This window comes from Phyllostomus discolor, chromosome 8, assembly GCF_004126475.2.
Source record: "Phyllostomus discolor isolate MPI-MPIP mPhyDis1 chromosome 8, mPhyDis1.pri.v3, whole genome shotgun sequence".
Lineage (NCBI taxonomy): Eukaryota > Metazoa > Chordata > Mammalia > Chiroptera > Phyllostomidae > Phyllostomus > Phyllostomus discolor.
In genome coordinates this window covers 54,798,982-54,819,852 of record NC_040910.2, presented here as the reverse complement: position 1 = coordinate 54,819,852, position 20,871 = coordinate 54,798,982, and the positions used below count along the sequence as shown (strand labels likewise).

The 20,871-nt window shown below is 42.8% G+C and overlaps 1 protein-coding gene across 1 annotated transcript in view; it reads left to right on the top strand.

Moving 5' to 3' along the window:
• The window catches only part of EBF2 (EBF transcription factor 2), a 190,529-nt gene that overhangs the window by 109,688 nt on the left and 59,970 nt on the right, over positions 1 to 20,871 (top strand). The gene's annotated exons all lie outside the window — the stretch shown is intronic.

Sequence of the window (20,871 nt, the reverse complement as noted above, 5' to 3'; positions counted from 1 at the left end):
TGCTGCTACTTGAAGGTAAAAGGGATATTGAACTGTTTTTAAATTGGAAGGAGTGTAGCTGGACAAAATATTGATGGTAATATTAGCTGGGTGACAAATTTTATTCTTTTGTCCACATTCATCAAAGGGGCAATTTGGAGTGAATTATTCTCCCTTTGCCCATAAACCGATTTTTCTCCCCTTTTTGTTCTTAAGCACACATGTTTATTAAGGAACACGGTACAGGAGAGATGCTGTCTCCTGGTTCAGGTTCTCCACGCCTCGCTGTGTGAGTCAGAGGTTCCACAATGGCTTTAGCCCAGGTCATGCATCGATCTCCAAGGTGCTTGTGTAAAATTTAATGTGGGCTTAAAAATTGAGGCAGACTGAGTCTGTTCCCACAATTTAAAAGAAAAGGGGTGGGTCAGACTTGATTTCATTTTTAGCTGTGGTTTTCAAGTGGAAGTTCTGAAGCATTTATTTATTTTTCCAAATTTATAGTGTGCCCCTTTAGTCCAATGTTCACTGGCTGCTGTTCAATGAAAACATCCAAGTTTCTATGGCAAAATGGGCTGAGACAGGGAAATGAAAATTGAAAATGTCGGCTGACAATGAGAATTTCAATAAAAATTTAGTTTGAAGTTTCATTCGCTCCAACTCTATTCAATTTCAAGTCAGTTTTGTTTTCATGAGGTCATGTAAGTGCTGAGCTATTTCACAAAAACCTCACCAGGCCTCTGTGCACTCAGAAAGAAATGGTTGAATTCAAGACTCAGTCTGAGTCCCAGTGCTTTTGAAATGCCTACTGTGTGTCCAGAGCCCGTCCAGAGGGAGGGCGTTTCTGACATGCTCCTAACTTAGAGGTTTGGGAGCCAGCAGGTTCATCCAGGCTCAAATGTGCACTTAGCCAAAATGACCTTTTCGTTTTTTTCTCAAAAAAAAATCTCATTATCCCCACCAAAGTGAAATTCCTTGAACAACAGAAAGAGGCTTGTTTGCAAGTACATTTGTAAACCTAAAAATCTCTTGGATGAGACTGCTGTAAAGCCCCAAGTGGATTTTCTTGGATGCTGCTGGACTTTCACAGCTATCCCACTTCTCAACCAAACAATGAAACTTTTAAGGAAGCTGGCCAGAGTTAATCAATCAGGTAATCAATCAACAAGATTTTAATGAGTCCCTGCTAGGCACTGAGCAATGGCAACACTATGTAGCTCTTTATGGTTCCCAGTCCATTTCCACTCATATTCTCTTACTTACTTCTAATAGGCAGATATTATTAGAGAGACTCAGCACAGGCCAGTGATTTCCCTGAAGTCACACAGCTATGAGGAAAGGGGCTTTAGTCCAAGTCTTCCAGAACTTTTTTTCTCTACACTGCTTGAAACAGTGTGAATCATTGTAAGATTAAGAACCCAATAAGTGGCGCAGTCAAGAAGTATACTTGATGTTGGATGAGGCTTGCAGATGTGATCTCAATAAACCTAAAGGACACGTGCGCCTTTCTCAGCACGGTGGCACACTCCAACATTTCAGTGGCCAGAAGTCACTGAAAGCAACTCTAGTTGTTTTGTTTGTTTGTTTGTTTGTTTGTTTGAGGCATCATTCAAAGAACATTAAAATAATTAAAAGAAATTTAACTCATAAGATTTTGCCTCATTTTTGTTTTCTCCGTCACTCCCCCATCCCCAGCCACCAGGAAGTCTTTAGACCCCTGCTTCATGCTCCGTTCTTCTAAATTCTCTCTTGCACTCTCTTTCTCTTCCTTGCTCTCTTCCCTCCATGCCCTCCACCCTCTCTTGTAAACCTCAGCCCCTTCTCCGACACAATTCCACCTTTATCGGTCCTTCTCCCCCTAGTTGTGAGGGCCCAGGTGAGGCCTGGGAGCTCAATGGTGGGCAGGTGGTGGAGAGAGGAGCCAGGGAGGCTCCCTCAGGACCGGTGTCCCTCCCTCCCGAGTGGGAGTGCATATGCTGCGGACTGGCAACTTTGTGCCCCCGGAACGGTGGGTGGAACTTACCCAGTGTCAAAAGCAGGGAAGAAAAAATAACCTGATAGAAGAAAATGAAGGAACAAAGTGAATAAATATTAAAATAGAGTACTTCTCTGCCTTTAAGACAGCATAAGCACCCAATAAATAGCTTTATCACGGGTCTGCTCTCAATCAGCATTGTGTTAAGTGTTTTAAGTCACTGTGGACCCTGATAAAATGCTTCAGAGAAAAGGAAGAAATCTCACTGATCACTTGTCCTTGTTGTGGGAGTGGGACTAGCGCTGCAGTTAAGCCAGCTCCGGAGCCAGAACACTCAGGCTCATGTCCCTTCTCCACCATCGGCAGCTGTGTGACCTTGTGCCTAAACCTCTATACCTCAGTTTCCCCATCTGTTTAAAATGGGGATATTAATGCTCCCAAGCTTATGAGATGGTTATGAGCACTCTACTGAACTAATACAAATAGATGGATTGCTGGACAACACTCCGGAACTGTTAGGCAGTTGTACGATTTCAGCTGAATTCTCTCTTCACGGTTTGGTTTTGAACTGATAGTAATAATACCAATAACTGTCATGTTGATGGGGAGGCACCATGCTAAGTACCATGTGTGGAAGGTGCATCCCATGATCCCATGTAGCAGGTTCGTCCTGGAAAGCAGGGAGTATTCCTGGTCTCTTTGCTGTTTGGCCTGTTTGAAGTCCTCACTTCCTGGTGGAGAAGGGTCCAGACCAGTCCTCCAGTTCGTTCCCACCGTCCACCGCCAGGGTGCAGTGTGGGGTGCAGTGGGGAGCAAATGAAAGGACTAGATGGGTTCTCCTACTCCCTTTCACAGGTAAACTTACAAAGATGAGGTTTCTAAAAAGGGTCTTCTCTTCCTGAGCATGTGGAAATTCGGCATATCCATTTGAGATGCCGAACAGCCCCAGGCAAGCAGGGTCAGTCTCAGGAATCTGCTCTAGCTGTGCTTTCTAAATTTTCCTGTCTGAATTCGCCCTAAAGTATGTTTTTACTCACCCTAACCAGATTCTAACCCACTTCATTTCCCATTTCACTAAGGGAACCCCGTTTCTTTTTTAAAAAAGATTTTATTTATTTATTTTTTTTAGAGAGGGAAGGGAAGGAGAAAGAGAGAGAGAAACATCAATGTGCGGTTGCTGGGGGCCATGGCTTGCAACCCGGGCATGTGCCCTGACTGGGAATCGAACCTGCGATGCTTTGGTTTGCAGCCTGCAGTCAATCCACTGAGCTACACCAGCGAAGGCGGAACGCTGTTTCTGACATTGTCTTGAGGGTTAGCAAGTTGTGTGGCGGAAAGGGAGCAAGCCTTTGTTCCTTTGGGGCAAAATTCCTTATATTTCTGTTTTCATCGAACAGAACAGATGCATTCTGGGCTTTTTCCTCGGTTTTATTCTTGACAAGTTTTCTTATCAGAGCTATATAACCCTTCTGGAAAAATAGGGGATCTCTCAGAGAAGAAAAACAACCCTGAAACACTTGACACACTTTAATTGTACCTGGGCCACGGGGGTACTGATACCTTGTAAACTCACTCTGTTTTGGAGTCCATTTCCAGTTGAGTACTTTTCAGCCTGGTCTGTAAAAGTTAGTGTTGGAAGGCCACAGCAGCACGGACCACAGTGCTATTTCCTCTCCTCTCCCTGCCCCCTCTCCTGATGCTCAGAAGGAAGGCCCCCAGGGGGTTTAACGTGAACCAAGAGCAAGATAGCCCGCCAGGAGTTCTCTACTCAGGCGGAGAAGTGCCCTCTCTTTGGAACTGTTAGGTTCTTTTGTGTCTTCAAGTTTCTATAATAACAGAAGTTCTCTCCAGAGAGAAACCAATGGGAGATTTATATTTATATATACATATTATGTATGTAAAATATACCATATATAACAATGTTTATGTATATATTATGTATGTAATGTATTTATTTTAAGGCATCTTTAGGAATTGGCTCATGCACTTGTGGGGTGGGGGTTGGTGAATCCACAGCCTGTAGGGCAGCAGGGCAGCCTGGAAACTCAGGCAGGAGTTGATGCTGTGATTTTTTTTATGCTGTAATCATGAGGCAGAATTTCTTTTCTGGGAAACATAAGATGTTGCTTTTGAAAACCTTCAACTAGTTGGGTGAGGCCCACCCACCTAGTCAAGGGTAATTTCCTCTACTGAAAGTCAAGTGATGTAGACAGTAACTACATTTACAAAGACCTTTGCAGCAACACCTAGGTTAGTGTTTACTTGAATATCCGCACACTACAGCCCAGCAAAGCTGACACTCAAAACTGACCCTCAAGGTCCTGCCACTCTCCTCTGTTTTCTGAACCCTGGGCCTGAAAAGATCATCTGGACTTCCTTCTTGATCCCAAGAGATAATCTGATTTGTTGGAGGTGCTCTTCCCAGAAATTGCGTGTAGTCTGGAGACCTGGATTGCTCCAAAGGTGATATATAGCACTTTCCCAAGTCTTGCTATGAAATAATAAACTACTGCCTGGGTTGCATGGTGATAAAATCTCTTAGGGAATAGCCTGGAAATGCGGAAAGGACTTGTGCCTCCATGAGTCAGCCGTCGGTCTTCATGCCTCAGTTTTCACAAAGTGGAACACGTGGGTGGGAGGAATCGGCGACATCCTGCAGGGTAGGACCAGTGCAGGTTTTCTGACTAAATGAAGGACCTTATTACAGCACACTCTGAATCAGAAAAGGTGATGCCTAGAGGTAGGAGTGTGTCCCCTTCATATAGTCGATGTATAAAGACTGATGCTCAACTTACCGAGGTATGAGTCCTTTCCACCTTTCCGGGCTATTTCTCTTAGTCTGATCACCATCCAATCCAAGCAATGCTGTATTGTTTCCTAGCAAGACTTGGGAAGAACACTAGAAAGACAGGAAAGGTGGAGGTGGGAGGAGAGACTTCATAGGCCATGCGTGATTTTTCCTAAATTATCTGTCTTTGGCATTAGCATCAACAGTGGCTGAGTCAGCTTGCTTTTGATTCAGTCCCAGATAATTCACAGAAACCCTGGACCAGCCACCACGTGGGGAGGATGAAGAGGTCCTCCTCAGATGTTGTACTAGGGCCTCTCAGTACCTGGGAACATGGAGCCCTCACCTTGTGGTCCTGCCTCGAAGCAGAAGGACTGACAACTCCCTTCACCCTTCTGAGCTGACTGGGTGTTTCAGTCAAGACTTTTTAGAACACCTGTTGTTTTGGGGTGTTTGAGGAATAGTTTGCAATCATGTAAATTGCAAAATGAAGAGAACTGTTATAATTATAATCAACACATACACACACAGCAAAGTTGTGTAGAGCCTGAAGTGAACTGGCTGGTACCTGCAGAAACACTTAAATCTGCCCCTGTGGGTTAAAGTGCAGGGATCATCACACTTGACCTTAGAATGCATTCCCTGCATGGGCTATATGGGTTTTGCAGAGAAAAAAATCCTTTTTTCTATCAGAGAAATGAAAACTTGCATACCTTCTCCCTTTCCCCAGATCATCTATGAAGGGATTTAGGGCCCCACAGCCCATCATGACTCAGAGGCAGCTGCTCTGACCCGAGACTGTACAGACCTCCAAGGGAGACTGTCCAGAGGCTCGGCCGCCCAGTGATTAGGCCCTGAAGAGCTATTCTGTGTTTCTGTCACTTGATACGCACACGTGCATGCACACACACACACCCAAAGATATACACGCACATTTCAGAAGGCACCTGATGAAGTGGATTCATAAGGATTGGCTCAAGTGATGTAATGGTGAGTTGCAGGGGGCCGGGTGAAGGGATGGACTTGGGAATTGGAGAATCAGAGGCCAAAGATGATGCCGTCCACAGACCCCTGCTGAATGGTCGTGTGTTCTTTCAGCACCTCCCGCACGTCCGCACGAGGTGCTGCAGGAGGGCCCTGAGGTGCGTGGTGGAGCCCAGGCCTTGACACACCCTGTGTTTCCACACTTGTCAATCACTCTGATGGTCTTCCTTGGCCCTTGGTACACCCTTGGTTTTCTGGAAAGCCTGTTCTTTTCTAGTTAAGAAAGACCAAGAGAAATTCTGAAATGCACAGGGTTGTTTAGGGATAAAATCTCATAACTTTTCAAAATTGAGAGTTACAAGGAGAAAAGATATTGAAATTTCCTCCAAAATGAAAATACTCTCAGGAGCTGAGGTGAAAATACTTCAAGTTTTAGGTCCCACTTGGTCTTGTAATCATAACAGTCGGACAATGAGCAGCATCACGGGGCTACTAGAGACAGATGGATACAGGCCTGTTGAGATTGTCCCCCCAAGGCCAGAGCAGGTGTTTCCAGAGCACCCCAGAAATAGGTCAGGGGACTGCCTGAGTCCCACACTGGAGAGCAAGTTCCTTGTTTTCTCTGTGTCTGGTGTGTTGCTGAACACCGGTGCTGAGTGATATATATAGAGATCTATCTATCTATCTATCTATCTATCTATCTATCTATCTATTGCAAGAGTCAAAATTCAGGCTTAGACATCGGATGATCAAACTGCAGAACTTCAGGATTAGCCATGCTTGTGAAAGCCAGTTGGCCCTGTTTTCTCTGTGAACAAAGCTATCTGTGTTGGTTCATTTAATCTAGCATATATCTGGCAATTATTGATATTAAATTGATTTAGTGTTTTGCAAGATGTTTCAGACACCAAACACAGAACTCCTGGGTTATTTTACAGCTGAAACCAGGATGTGAGTTCCTTCCTGATGTAATCAGCTCTTGGTTTAACCCCTAAAGTGCAAGCATTGATCCTTTCTTAATTTGGCAACTTAATTACTCTCCATGGTGCCCTCCCTCTGTGTAATGTATTCTCTGGAAATCCACGGACCCCGCTGGGTGGAGGATCACCTGCGTGAGATCATCTTTACTGAGTAGAAAGACAATTTGCTAAATGTGTCATGGTTATTTACCAGAAGGCTGATGATACGGTAAAGACATTAAAAATACCTGCTATTTCACAAGAAAGTTCTGAAAGGTGTTTTAAGTTGTTTCCCAAAGCACCTAAGTAATTCTGCTAGTATCTCTCAGAGGTATTAGCCAATTTTACAGGGACGACATGTGAGGGGGTGTCTGAGGGGTGGCAGTAGGCGAGTGAAACACAGGGACGTGAAAATATTGTCAGGAACATAGGCAGTAATTGAAGAGGATTGCCTTACTCTTGGGTTTTATCCTCTGGGTCACACTGCCTCCTACATTACGTTATTGGTACTAATATGAGCACGGAAGATGAATTTTATAGATTGCAGGAAACGGAGATGACATTTATCTTCACTTGTCAATGAGTCATCTCATTAGGAGAATGGTAAACATTCAGCCTGGGTTAAACTAGTTAAGAACAAAATTAGTTCACAGACTACTTTATCACTTTTTTAAAATACTACAATACAAATGTCAATCTGCTTTGCTTTGTTCATTTTTTTTAAAAAAGGTGTTGTTAGTATAATCTTGGCCAGCCTCAAGATAGAATATATTCCTAACAAAATACTAAAGACTGGAACAAACTGTGAAAGATCATGAGCCAAATTTCACTGGGTCTTTCAGTCAACTGATGTCACACTTGAACTAGAAATGCACCCCTAATCCCCACTCCAGAACTTGGGTGCCAAAGAGGGGAGACAGGGGCAGAGTTTGATTAGCTTAGAAGATGTATTATCAAAAGAAAACATAGAGTACTCATGTTACTGGGATGGGTGAAATCTCCTTTCATTTTTTTTCTTAAAAAGTAAAAACTTTGGACCTGGAATAGATTCCTCGCCATTTGTTGAACATAGTTTTGTTGGACTCACCTTGGCAAGCTGAGGAACGGTGGAAAACAGAGGGCCTGGCTCTCCAGGGTCTGTGGAGTTGCTGGGCAGGCTTCTGCCAGGAAGAATGGTGAAATTTGAGCTTGTTTCAGATGAATGAGCAGCCCCTAGGTTCTGACTCATGCCTGAGACCAGATGACTTCCTTAGGATCTTTGTAGATATTGAATATTCACAGTCTTGTTTTCTCAAAAAAGGTTTTCTTTATTTAACAGAGTCATCCCAAATTACACGGTCTCAAGTGAACAGATTGTGTGGACACCTAACCTACCACATGGCAGTGTTGGGCCAGAGGCATTTGTGGGCCCTTTATGGGGTGGCAATCCCACCCTTGGGATGGGCAGGGAGGGGCCGGCATCCCCAGTGTCTGAGCTGGCAGAGGATGCCGGGCTATCGGGAGCTGCTTGCCTTTCCCTGGCGTGGCCGTGGCCTCTGTGCTCCCCCCTGGGAGCTGTGGCCATGGCTTTCCCATGCTCGTGGGCCCAGGCCTCCTGCTCAGTTAGGTCCTGGCAGCTCCTGGAGGAGGCAGTTCTATGGCCTCAGGTTGAGGGGTGTTGATGTTTTACTTCCAGGTCATCTGCTGACCCCTTGGGGGAAGTGTCTTTTTTCTTTAAGGGCTGTGTTCCACCAGCCACGCACAGAAAGAAGCCATGACCTGACTTTACGCTCCCGGGCAGGGGAAGGCTCGCTTGGGCAAAACCAAGGAGAGGCAGATGATTCGATATTGAGTATGTTGATGATCCGGGCCTTTCTTTTTCCTCATGATGTTAAAATTTTAATCATTTATTTAATTCTCTGTTGCATTCCAACAAAAACTTGCAATAGTTCATTTGGCTTATCAGCATTTCTTTCAAAGGCATTTTGGAGGGTGGGATAGCCAAGGGCACCAAAAGTCTCAGCTGAGTTTTGGGGACTAAAGGCAACTTATATTTTTTTGTGCTGCTCTGTGTCATGCGTATGTGTTGACACAATAATGGTATCTGTTCTGGCAAAGGAAATGAGTGGTTGAACTATTTAAAGTTTAGGATCCTTGTATCTACAAGGATATTCCCACAATCTTTTTCTCAAGAAAGATCAAAATTTTTTTTTAAATTTGAGTCATCCTGATTTTGTGGTCTTAAGCAAACTTTCTGTGTAGACACATATTTTGCATCAGGCTTTAAGAATAATCTAATTTAATGAAGAGCAGGAATAAATACCTAAAATCAACCTTCATCTTTAGAAATGTCCCGAACTTGTAAAACTCTGTGTAACATAAAACTTAGGTTAAAAAAAGAAGGAAAAAAATGTCCTCCATTTGGATGTTATTTGGAAAGCTGGAGTTTGGCTAGACTCAGCCAAAGACTCTGAAACCTTCAAATAAAGTCAGGGCCTTGTTTTAAGCAAACTGGACTGACTTATGATCACATGAATCTGCCCCATTCACATTAAGCTTTTCTTTGCACCTGGGGTAGAAATCCCAGTAACTGAAATAGGATGGAGGATTTTATGCCTAGATTTCATTTTTGAAATAAAGTGGCTCAGTTTCACCTTGTTTTAGTAACCCAGAATATGAGTATTTCTGAGCATCAGTATTGTGTGGTATGGAAAAGAAAGGTTAGAAATACAGAATGGCTCAGGAGACTTGCCAGGGTCTGTGTTTGCTTCCAGTGGAGAGTGCTTGGGTTTAGACGGGTCCTGGTTCCATCAGGAGACTTTTTGGTTGGAGCCTCAGTTTTTAAAAGAGACAAGGAAAGAAGAGATTCTGGCTATCTACCCATGGGTGGCAACTGACTAGTTAGTGGTCTCTGGGAGGTGACCAGAGTGAGGACAGGAAGCAGTGACGTTAGATAACGAAGGAAAGGGATGTAGATAAAAACCTCTTGATGGTGTTTAAAAGAAACGATCCATTTTTGGTTCTCAGATTTGGAAATCTTCAACAAGTTCAATCGAGATGATAGAGGCTTGAGAATCAAAGTTTGAATTGAAAAAAAAAAGCAATTGGCGGTCATGACTGGTTTTTAGAGCATCATACAGAATACAGGGGTTGGGCTGAGATTAGACCAGCGGAATCATAGTATGCTGAGTGGACCACGGCCTGAAATATTATCAGCCTTATCTGAATGCCTTTTATATCAAATTCTTGACCTGATTTTTGTCCCAGTTTCTCTTTTATATCAACTAGGTTTAGTTCTTCCTTTAAGAAAAAAAGTTTAAAAAAATTCTAATGAAAGCCGGCTGACTCTACTGTAATATAAGAAAATCTATTTTGCTAAGGCAGCAATAGAATATTGAAATACCTGGTTTTAAGTTTTTATGTGGGTTTGGAAATGCAGTCTGAAAGTGGCTAATATGACACCCGACCTGGTGTTAATAGCCAATGATAACTCCATATGTACCACCTGCTACCTGTCAGGTTACACGTTCTTTCTTTTTCCCTTTTTTGGCATGAAGGTTACATTAGCTGTGAACATGGGTCTTCATGGCTAGAGTGGAGGCAGGCTGTGATACTTTTCTAGAAGAAATAGGGCTTTGATGTAATTATCATCTTGGTTACTTTTCTTCAGGCACTCCTTCTTCCCAACTCACCTCCCCCCATCAACCTCTATGGAGACCTTAAAAAGGATAACATACCATCTTGAATTTGGGAACTGCTGGGAGAGAGAAGGAGAGAGAAAGTGTGAATCACAAGCATAAACTAGAATGTTCATGGAGGAAAATCCTCCTGACAAAAAAATAAAATGATGTTTCCTGGAGTGCACAGCTGAGGGGGACCCATTAGGCAGAAATGCTGATTTGTTAACAAGCTGCTTCACACGGTTGTGTTTAAACGCCACAAACGGACTTCTCTTCCTTCCTAATAACTTGTCAGGAACTTCTCAAAAGCCCACTCCATGTGGTTCACAATGGCTTCTCTACTCCCTCCCACTGGCACATATTTTGAAATAAGCTGGGCAAAGCTGAGTAAAATACACCCCTCCAAAATGTCCCCCCAAATCCAAACCTAAACCAAACCACTGGCCTGTCAATGTCTACATGGGACTTGACTGGGTGAGTTGTCTGGCTCTTCCCACCTTTAAGTCCTGTTCCAGATATTATGCAGGGGGCTCAGCCCAATGCTTTGTGGGAGGCAGGGGGTTACCCTCCCATCCATTCTGAGTTTAAACATTAAGCACTTCTGTGCTTTAGAAAAAAAGACCCTAATACTTTCCCTGACTACAGAGAAACCAGGTTTCCTACTATTACCATTCAAAATGGAATACGGGGAGTCTAAAAAGCTAAGGACAAAACATCAGAATGAGTTTTCCTAAGAAGTGAAGACATTATCTAAGGTTTTCGTGGCCATTCACATATTTTTTGAAAGAATAATTTTAACCTCTTATTAATATTATTCTAGCTATTGTTATATTCCCTCTGAGGAACTACAAAAGGCACAGAACACTTGGTTTCTTTTTGGTTTTTAAGTCTTCCTGCCCTGGCCAGGTGGCTCAGTTGGTTAGAACATCATCCTGTGTACCAAAAGTTAGCAGGGTCAGTCCTGGTCAGAGCACATGCCTAGGTTTCAGGTTTGATTCTGGTAGGGGCTCACACTGGAGGCAACCGATTGGTGTTTCTCTCTAACATCAATGTTTCTCTCTCTCTCTCTCAAATCAATAAGCGTATCTTTGTGAGAGGATTACAAAAGATTCTTTCTGAACTATTTAATCTCTTTAGACAGGGACTAAAGCAAAGGTTATGGTTTGGCTCAGAAAAACTGTCCAAATGTCTTATGTTTCTAAACTCTTGAAGTAATAACATTGCTTAGTTCAGAAAGATGGTTGCAGCTTTTTCCGAGTGCTGTCAAAATATTTCTCACTCCAGTTAGTTACTGCAATAGGCTCATCAGGCAGCTTTTCGAGTTCTCCTTCTGGACAAGGAGATGAGGAGGAATCCAGGGTGACTGTCTCTCAGGGCAGAGGTAGAAGTAGAAGCCATCCCACTGGGCTCCCTGGCATCTGCTCTGGCTGTGGCCACAGGCCTGTGAGGTGCCAGCGATCTTTTCAACATTCTTCTCAAGTCCCTATCTGCCTTTTGTCCTAGCTTTGTCTGTATATAGATATAGATCTACATAGAGATGGAGATGGAGACAGAGATAGAGGTAGAGGGAGAGATACAGATAGAGATACAGATACAGAGGTATAGCCTGGCTCATAGTGAGAAGGTGTTTTGCTATGGTAATGAAGCAGGTAAAGAAGTTTCTGTTCTGTATAAAAACTAAATTGCAGTGATAGCCAGCCAGGCACATTTCAAGTGGCTCTCTCCCTTTGGCCTAACAGTCTTCTGGCCACGCATATGAGTGATTTTGCTAAGTGGAAGGGCCAAGGGGTTCAATACTCTCTAAAATTATTTCTCCTCTCTTTGAAGGTTTAAGAACTTTCCTTGCCAGAACGTGCATTTCCCATCTTTTATAGATTCGTTCTCTATTTGCATGACTTATCTATAAATTTACCTTGGCCTTCCAGACTCCCACCATATTTAGAATTTTCTAGCAAGTCATCTACCTATACCTTGAGCTCTCCTGATCCTGGTTTAATTTTGGGGTTAAAAGTATATAGTTTGTTTTTGGGGTAAAATTATACAGTCTCATGTTTCAAGCACAGAGATGCATATGTTTCTTTGAGACTCCACTCTTTAGCTTTTAGAGAGGGACTCTTCATTGTAATCATTACTGAAAGGATACAGTACTAATGGAACTTAATTGTTTCCACTAGACGCATCTCGGGTGTTTTTGGCAGTCAAAATGAAAATGATTCCAAATACCATCAAAGGGGTTTATAAGCACCCAGCATGCTCAGAGTGTTTTGATATACAGTGGAGTGTTAATATCATTATCTCTCCTAATACAACATACGGTTACTTTAATCCTCTCCCGCCTCTGTGATCTTAGAAGATCCCACAGATAGAAAGCGAAGAATAAAATACTATATACAAGGAGACAAAGGGAGAATTAGGCCCCATCCTCTGAATGCGATTTTTTGATTGTTCGAGTGTTGGCTTCAAACATGGGCCTTTATCAATACTGACTTCTGTATCTCCCATGCTCGTCTGAGTTTGCGACATCAAACATACCTTTCACACATGTTCTTTCCCGATTTTTTTTAACACTTACTTAGCAGTTTATAGAAGGAAGTGAATGATCTCCTCAAGCTGCTTACAAATTAAAAAAAAATCTGTGCTTATTAATTATGCAGGATTAGTCTAATTATAATTCAGCAAATTAATTAGCGACAGAAGGTGTTCTGAAACATTGGAGTACATTTGCATGTTAAATGGAGAGGCTAGTCTGTAATATATGTAAATTTATGCATGGCTTCATAGTTTAATTTAAAAATTTGCAGCTGCATATGGTATGGGAGCAGGTGAAAAGTCAGTTTTAGTTTAATGATGCTAACAAACATTGGATGGTGTCCTGTCTTAGCAAGAGAATGTACTCCTATCTGCTAACCCACAACTCTGTCATAAGAATATAATATTACATAGATGCTCAAACTCAAGGTTATTAGTGAAGGGGCACATAGGTGCAATAGGCAGAAAGCTGAAAACTGCAGAGAAGAAGCTACAGCAAGAGGATCCCCAACTCTGAACTTTGTTCTCCACTTCATCTGGTATTGCCCATGGAGTCAGTTGGTCTCAATCTCGGGAAAGTAGCATTCCCGCCTGTGTAAGGAGGGGCAGGTTCCTTTGTGTCTGACTGGTATCTATTCTGGCAGGTGCAAAAAAGTTGTCCAACCTTGATTCCCTTTCCAAATATTCACATTTGCACTTCATTTCAATTTCCTGGAGCCGTGGGAAAGTTATTACCGAGTTATGAATTAATGGTAGGGTAGAGAGTTTTACACATTGGCCTCAACCATCTGGCAAAACAGTAAAACCAGCGGACCAGGCAGCAGCAAAGGGCTTTTGGTGTAATTGGTGTTCACTGCTCAGCCTAGCATACATGAGCTTTGGTGGGGGGGGCCTGTGGCAGCGGGGGAGGGGAAGGCGGCAGAAGGGGAAAAGGGGCACTAAGGAAATAGGACGGTAAGGACCCATTAAGCTGATGGCTGGCTAATAACTTCATTTCTCTCCTTCACCCGAGTAGTCACGGCATTAGAATGGGAAATAGATTTGTATTCTAATTCTGAAGTCTCACTGAAAGATGTTTCCTGAATCCAGTAAGATGTTCCGTCTCACCTAGCCTTTTTTCCTTTTCTTGAGAAGAAAAAGGAAGGGATACAGCAAAAAAAAAAAAAAAAGGTACTGTCTGAAAAAAAAGGTGGAACTGGGCACATGGCAAAGAGCCCTCTGAAGACATTTTATGAGAACAATTGGAATTACAAATATGCTCTTAAGTGTTGTGTTTCATTCCAATTCAGGCCCAAAGAGTTCAATTATTATTTTCATTAATGGTGTCAGATTTCCATTGGAGTGCAAAAACAAGGACTTTTCCTTAGAGGTTTTTCCCTGCCAGCCTCATTGTACCAAGTGATGGAATTCAGGGGAGTGAAGATGTGTCCGAACATAGGGAGAAAAAAATTCCAACCTATAATCCCAGGTTCTCAGGAATGGTAGTGTGTCGCTGGTCAGAAATAAGTAGAGAATCCAAGTGGCCTCCTTGTTTTGGCACCTCAGCAACTCTTCACAGTCAGTTGCTTGCCACTTGAGCTATGGGAGACATTCCCTCCAAGAAGAAATCGTAAAATGGCTTTGAAATGAAGTCTGTCGATAGGGAGTCAGATTACACAGTGGGGACTTCGCTCCCTCCTGGTGCCTAAATGAATACAGCAGATCCTGCTCCGGAGGCCTTGTGTTCCGTAATGAAGGCGCGATTGCCAAACTGAAATGCCACTTCCAGGAGCTTGTAATGGGCGTGAATGGCGAATAGAGACTGGCCTGATGCCAGTTTGGAACCAAAGGAACGTGTGCAGCTCTGAACTCTTTCTGCCTGACCATTGCTTACTGAAAATGGTGGTGAGGATTTAGACCCACCATCTTTTTGTTGTTTTTGTTCTTTTCCTGCAATCTGTTGTAATCAATTAGTTACATGTTATTTTTTTTTAATCTCCCTAAAAATTAAGAGAAGATCTCCAAGTGGAATATATATATATTAATATTGGAGAGTTAAGGAACTTAAATTTGTGGGAACTCCCTCTGGTAATTTTGTGTGGAAAATGGGCTGCTTAAAATGAGGTAGGGAGAAAGGGCAATTCAGGGGAGCGGGCACAAGCCTGCCTGGTGAAAGGTGAAGGAGCCCGCTTACTAGGTATCAGGCATTTACCCAAACATTTTGCATGGATAACTATTCCTTACTACTGGCCTAGGAAGTCATGTCACAAATGAAGAAAGTGAAGGTCCCTAAGTTTTACAATAAATATTAAGCAAGCAAAAATAATAGAACTACAGAAGCCTTGACCTCATGTGGGAATGGCTTGGTAAAGACATCCCAAAGACTGAACCCATCTGCTATGAAAGGAATTAACCCGATGGTCTATTTAAACATCTCCAGTGGAGGAGGGTCTCCTCTGTCTCTTGGGTAATGCTTTCAAGAGTTAGTTTTGTTCACTTGATCCTCAGAAAATGTTTTCCGAGATTTAATTCAACTGATGTTACACATTCAACTTCAGGCTTTTTTTCCCCTCCATAGTTGTGATGGACAAGTGTCCTTGCATCTTCCTCAAATGTGCAAGCAGCCTTTTACATTCTTGTGCAGGGGTCTGTTGAGTCTGTGCCACCTTTGGGCCAAGTGGGTCTTGAGATGTCTGGTTTTCTGAGTATCTGATAGGCTTGTTCATTTTCCTCTGCATACTCTGCAATAGCCACAGAATTTCTAGAGAGTGCAACCCCTGAGAGCGATGAAAGACATTTTTTGCTTGTTTGCTAGTTTTGTTTTATAGCACCAAGAATGACTCCACCCTCATTTGGGGAGTAAAGTGGAGGATGCGGGGTGACCCCACATGAAGATCAATGAGACACTGGTCCCTGAAACAGAGAACAGCTAGGCAGTGTGTCCCCCTTTCCCTTCCAAGGAAGCATCACCAAGCCCCCAGCAGGGCAGTGTTTTCCCAAGAGTCAACAAACCAGAATTACACTCTTGACTCTTCCACTTACTAGCAAGTCATCTGACTTTTCTGAGCCTCATTCATCTCCCCTGTAAAATGGAGGCATTAATTCTTCTAATCAAGTTGGGGGCATTAAATGAAAACATACATGGCAAATAATAAGTGGTGAATGAATATGGGCTTTTTAAAATTATTATTATAATCGTCATTGTAACCAGTCCTTCAGCCAAGTGCAGTTAGAGAGGTTGAATATAGTTGGAAGTAAGAAAATTTATTGCTTAAAAATTTCTGTAAATTTAAATTGTTTGGAATCTGAAATGGTTGTTTATTAAAAGAGTCTAGGTGAATACACTTTAATGGTAATGTTCCATAGGAATATCTGAGGAGATGGAAGATTTTGTACCTTCTCTGTTTATGTATTTATATTTACTTTTTAAGGGATTATATAAATAAATGGGTTGCATAGAAAAATCAGCTTATAAAAATGCACATTTGGTTTAAGTGACAATATGGCCTTCTCACTCTGCCTGGTTTCCCAGTGGGGTAAGCTCGAGAGGGTTCTGGGAGAAGAGAAGCAACCAGCCACTCCTTTCAAGTCTGGTTTTATGATGCAGTCCATCCCTGCATTTGGTAGTCCTCAGAAATGCTATTTTCAGAAGCACTCCCAAACAGTGGAAGCCAATTGTATTTTAGATAGGAATCTGGAAAAGGAGGTTTCATAGTTAATCCACATAAACTGTGTTTTCCTTGAAAATCAATGGGCATAGACCTTTAAGCACCCATGTGGTTTGTGAGGCTGTATCAGTTCTGTATGTGGCTCAGCCTTTAGTGGTCCAGCCCACTTCTGCGGCTGCTATGGCAGAGAGAGAACCAGATACAGCGGAGAGTGGGGATGTTCTCACCCCGTGGTGTGTGGCTATGGCCACATCACTGCAGAAGTTGTTTCCACAGTAGGCAGAATTAGATTTTCTTTTTCAGGATGAAAGGCGTTTTATAAATTATTTTGCTTAGAGTAAGTCTCTGCATAATGGTAGCTGTTGCTAGTGCCAAGTTCTCAATGCTTTGATATACATCCCTGCCTAATCTTTTCGTTAAAGGAAGCTTTTGTGCCTTCCACAGTGCCTTCCTAAAGGTGTTACATATTACAGTTCTTGAGAAGGCACTAGGTTTTGGATTTCAAATTGAAGGTAAATTCTTCCACACATCTGGAGAAATATGATGCTGGGCTTTGTACTGGTCAGATCATTGGTTATATTCCTGGAATCTGGCATGAATATTAAGTAGTTACCCTTACTGTGATTTAGAGACTCCTCACTGCCCCACCTCCAGACCTTAACTCTTCATCCTGTTTGAACATCTAGTTTGCATCTGTTTCTATTTGAGTTGGCTCAGTACATGTCTTGAGCCACCTAGGCGCTTTCCTTCTATTCTTAAACAGTGTGAGTATCCCCATATTCCAGAGATTTGGGAGGAAGGAGATTTCTTGGGTACCAGGTGAGCCCCTGTGCTTGCACATGGACCCATATTCAGAGGTCTCCAGACTCATCTCAGAATCCAAAGAAGCACATTTTTGATAATTTGGTTTTGTGCTCCATGAGGACAAGGATTTTTCCATCTTGTTGGAAAAACAAGAAAATTCATGACACATATTGCATACTTAATAACTGATCCAATGAGTGAATGAATGAACTCACCAGGGGTTTTCAATAGTGGCATTTAATTCTATGGCACTGTCTTTGACCTAATGTTTCCCACCTGGGGTGCTAGAGTCCCCTCACTCTTTAAGAAACCAGAATCCTTTATGGTTTTGTTGTTGTTGCTTTTTTCAGACCGTGCTTTCTGAAGTTGCTTTTTAAACAGCTATACTGAAACATTATTTACATACCATAGGGTTCACCCACTCCAAGTGTACAGTTGGTTTCTAGTATGCTCACGGAGTTTTGCAACCATCACCACAATCTAACTGATGCAGGAAACAGAACGCCGGATGGAACTTGCTGCCAGAAAGGCCCAGGTTTAAATTCTTGTTTCTGTCACTTACAAGCTGTGTGACCTTGGGCAAATGTATAAATTCTTGGTGACTTGCCTTTCCTAGCTGTGAGGTGATCTGTCACTCATAAAGTTGTGAGAAATAAATGAGGCAATGTATGTCAGGAACATAGCTGGGAGCATGGCACAGAGGTGGTGTTTGGCAAGCCTTCATCCCCTGCCCTCTGTGACTCTGTGCTGTCCAGGCACTGGACCACACGAGAGGGTGCATAGGGAAAGCGCACTCTGCTCTGTGATATTCCTGAGCCCACGCCTCCTGCCTTGGAAGCGGGAGAAAGTGGAGAAAGGATGCTACGGGAAAGGTGCTCTCGCCCCTCCACCTCACGCTACCACAGCTCTGGCCAAGGACTCAGCCAAGAAGCCGAATTTTCAACCCACCAGCTAGCCCTGCTTATCTTTCTTTCAGTCTCGGATCCTCGGGTTTGGCCTCTCTCTCAGGAATCCCCTGTACCCACCTCCACTTGGGCTTCAGTAAGCCATGATCTTTTTGTTTTCGGTGGTTTCTTTCCCCAATGTGGCCATTTCTGGAGGGTTCTCAACTCTACGTATTTTTCTTAGCAATCATAGAATATTAATGTTGGAAGGAATCCTAGGGATAATCCAGTTAAACCTTCTTAACAGTTGAAGAAACCAAGGCCCAGAGAAGTGAGGTAACTTGATTACAAAGTTAGTTGGTAGCAGATCAAGACTAGCCCAGCGTCAGAATTTAATAAATGTTTGTGGGGTGAAGGCGTGTCCTTTGGTGCATTCTCTTTGCCTCAGTTGAGATCTGAGGGCTTGAGTTCACTTTTCTTTCATTACTTTTTAAAAATTTTACTTTTCAATTACAGTTCACTTGAGTTCACATTTTGACTCCACCTCTCTCTCTGTTCCCCTTTAACTATAAAACGAGGACAAACACGTCACTGTTAGTGTTTACTCCTAAAGAATGAGATCAGAGGCCCTGCGAAGTGTACCACGCTAAGCGATGATAATATTTATGTAGTCAACATTGTCTGGAGAAAGTGAAAATAACAACTTCCATCCCGATGCGAATCTGCACATTTGGTCTGAATCTTATAATTCACTTCGGTTTCCCATTTCTGAGTAGGGAGAGCTGACATTTTCCAGGCAGCTCTGGCTTCCTAGGGATCTGGACACAGGGGATTTGTCCCCTGAAAGTTACCCTGGGGTTAATGGCTGGTGGGGTAGGGGAGGGTTCTGCACAGAGCCCCAGAGCATGATGTGTGGAGGGGCTCGGGGTGGGGGTGGGGGGAAGGTGGAAGACATCAGTAAAGAGAAAAAAAATGGAGATTCTGTAAGCCCCAGAATTTCTTTAAATTCATTTTAGGGCCACATATAATGTATCAGGCCATAATTTCTGGTGCTGGCCATTTCGAAATAGTAATTGCTATGCCTGTTTTAGAAAGTACTATACAATATAAGAGAATCACTCTCTTAGCCTTTGTGAATGGAACGTTGCATCTTGAGCATGCAGGGGCTGTGAGACCCCAGGCCAACAAACAATGTTTTCTGTCCTAAGAACTGTTAAGGGTCCTCATTTAAAAATGAATAAAGCCTTTCAGCAGGCCCCTTGTTTCCTTAAATCAATTTGATTTTATGTAAACATTTATCTCCTTTGCACTTTTTCACCCACCACACCAAGCCTATACTAATGTCTTCGTCAACATTAATGTTTTCACCAGATACATTCTGGAGGAAGGGTGGGGTAGGCTAGAGGAAGTAACACACACAGAATGCATTATAAGGAGCCCAGTTGTGGGAAAACTTTCCCCAAATCGAGGAGTTAGTGAGGAAAAGCATTTGATTTGATTTTAGTGGGCTTTTAAAATTTTATTTTAGTGGGTTTTTTTCAGTGGTGATTTTAGTGAGGGGGAGGTCAGTGCTATGGGAGGGGAAGGGTAAATCACCGATGGGGGTGTTGGTGAGCAAACGTGGTGTGAGGGTGGGGACTCCATTGTTTGGAGAGAGACTCACTCACCAGAGGAAAAAGCAAGTCTTAAGTCTATCATGAGAGCATCTCCACTCATGGCTGGTACCTGCAGATGACTGCTGTTTCCCCTTTAAAAAAAGAAACAAACGAAATGCTTGACTTCTGATCCATCTTTTCTTAAGTAAAAGCAGCTGCGGTGCTAACATGCTCCGATGGCCGTGGGCAGACGTCCACGGCACTTGGGAGAGTGGAGGCAGGCTGCGTGCGAATGGGGCTGCTGCGAGAGGGAGAGGCGGTGGGCCGGTGGTCCCTGCCCTGCCACTCTGCAGGGCCCGCAGACCCCGCCTGCCCCGGAGAAGGTTGAAAGAGATGTGAAAAGCAGATGTTATAAAATAATGAAAAAATACTTAACTGTTATTTCTAAATTCACACCCAACCTTATTCATTAGATAGGGGTCAGGAACACTTGGCCAAATATTTTTTAGCAAATCTGGAGGAAAAGAGACTCAAATAGGAAAAAAAATGCTCGGAAGAGTGCAGGTCCCCTTCTCTCCTTTATCATTTACTCTTTATTTTTCTATCAGGGTTTTTTTCTTTAAGTGTGAAATACCATCAACTGCAACACTCTAATTCTTGTGTGTGATTTTTAAAAAATTAAAAACAAACAGAAGGTCAGCATGATAGCATCTGACCAACCATTGCTTCAAAGTAGATTTTTGGAAGCATTGTTGATTTCGACTTATTTTTGTTGGTAAATCCTGGTGAAAATGTATATCTTTTCCTTTAAAGTTCTAATTCAAGGCATGGATGTGAGAGTTCTGAAGGGACTTTGGGACTGCGGTAAAATTTCGTTGTCATAGTAACAGAAAGGGAAATAGGCCTAGCTCACCTGGGACTTTAGCACTGCAAAAGCTGGATTTTTTTTTAAGGAAAAGGACTCTGCAAGTAAAATAAATGAAAAACTTACTGCATTTTTGAAACAAAATTCCAAACATTAAATATGTAAATGGCTGAAAAGACCACTTCTGCCATTTTTCTTGGTGGATG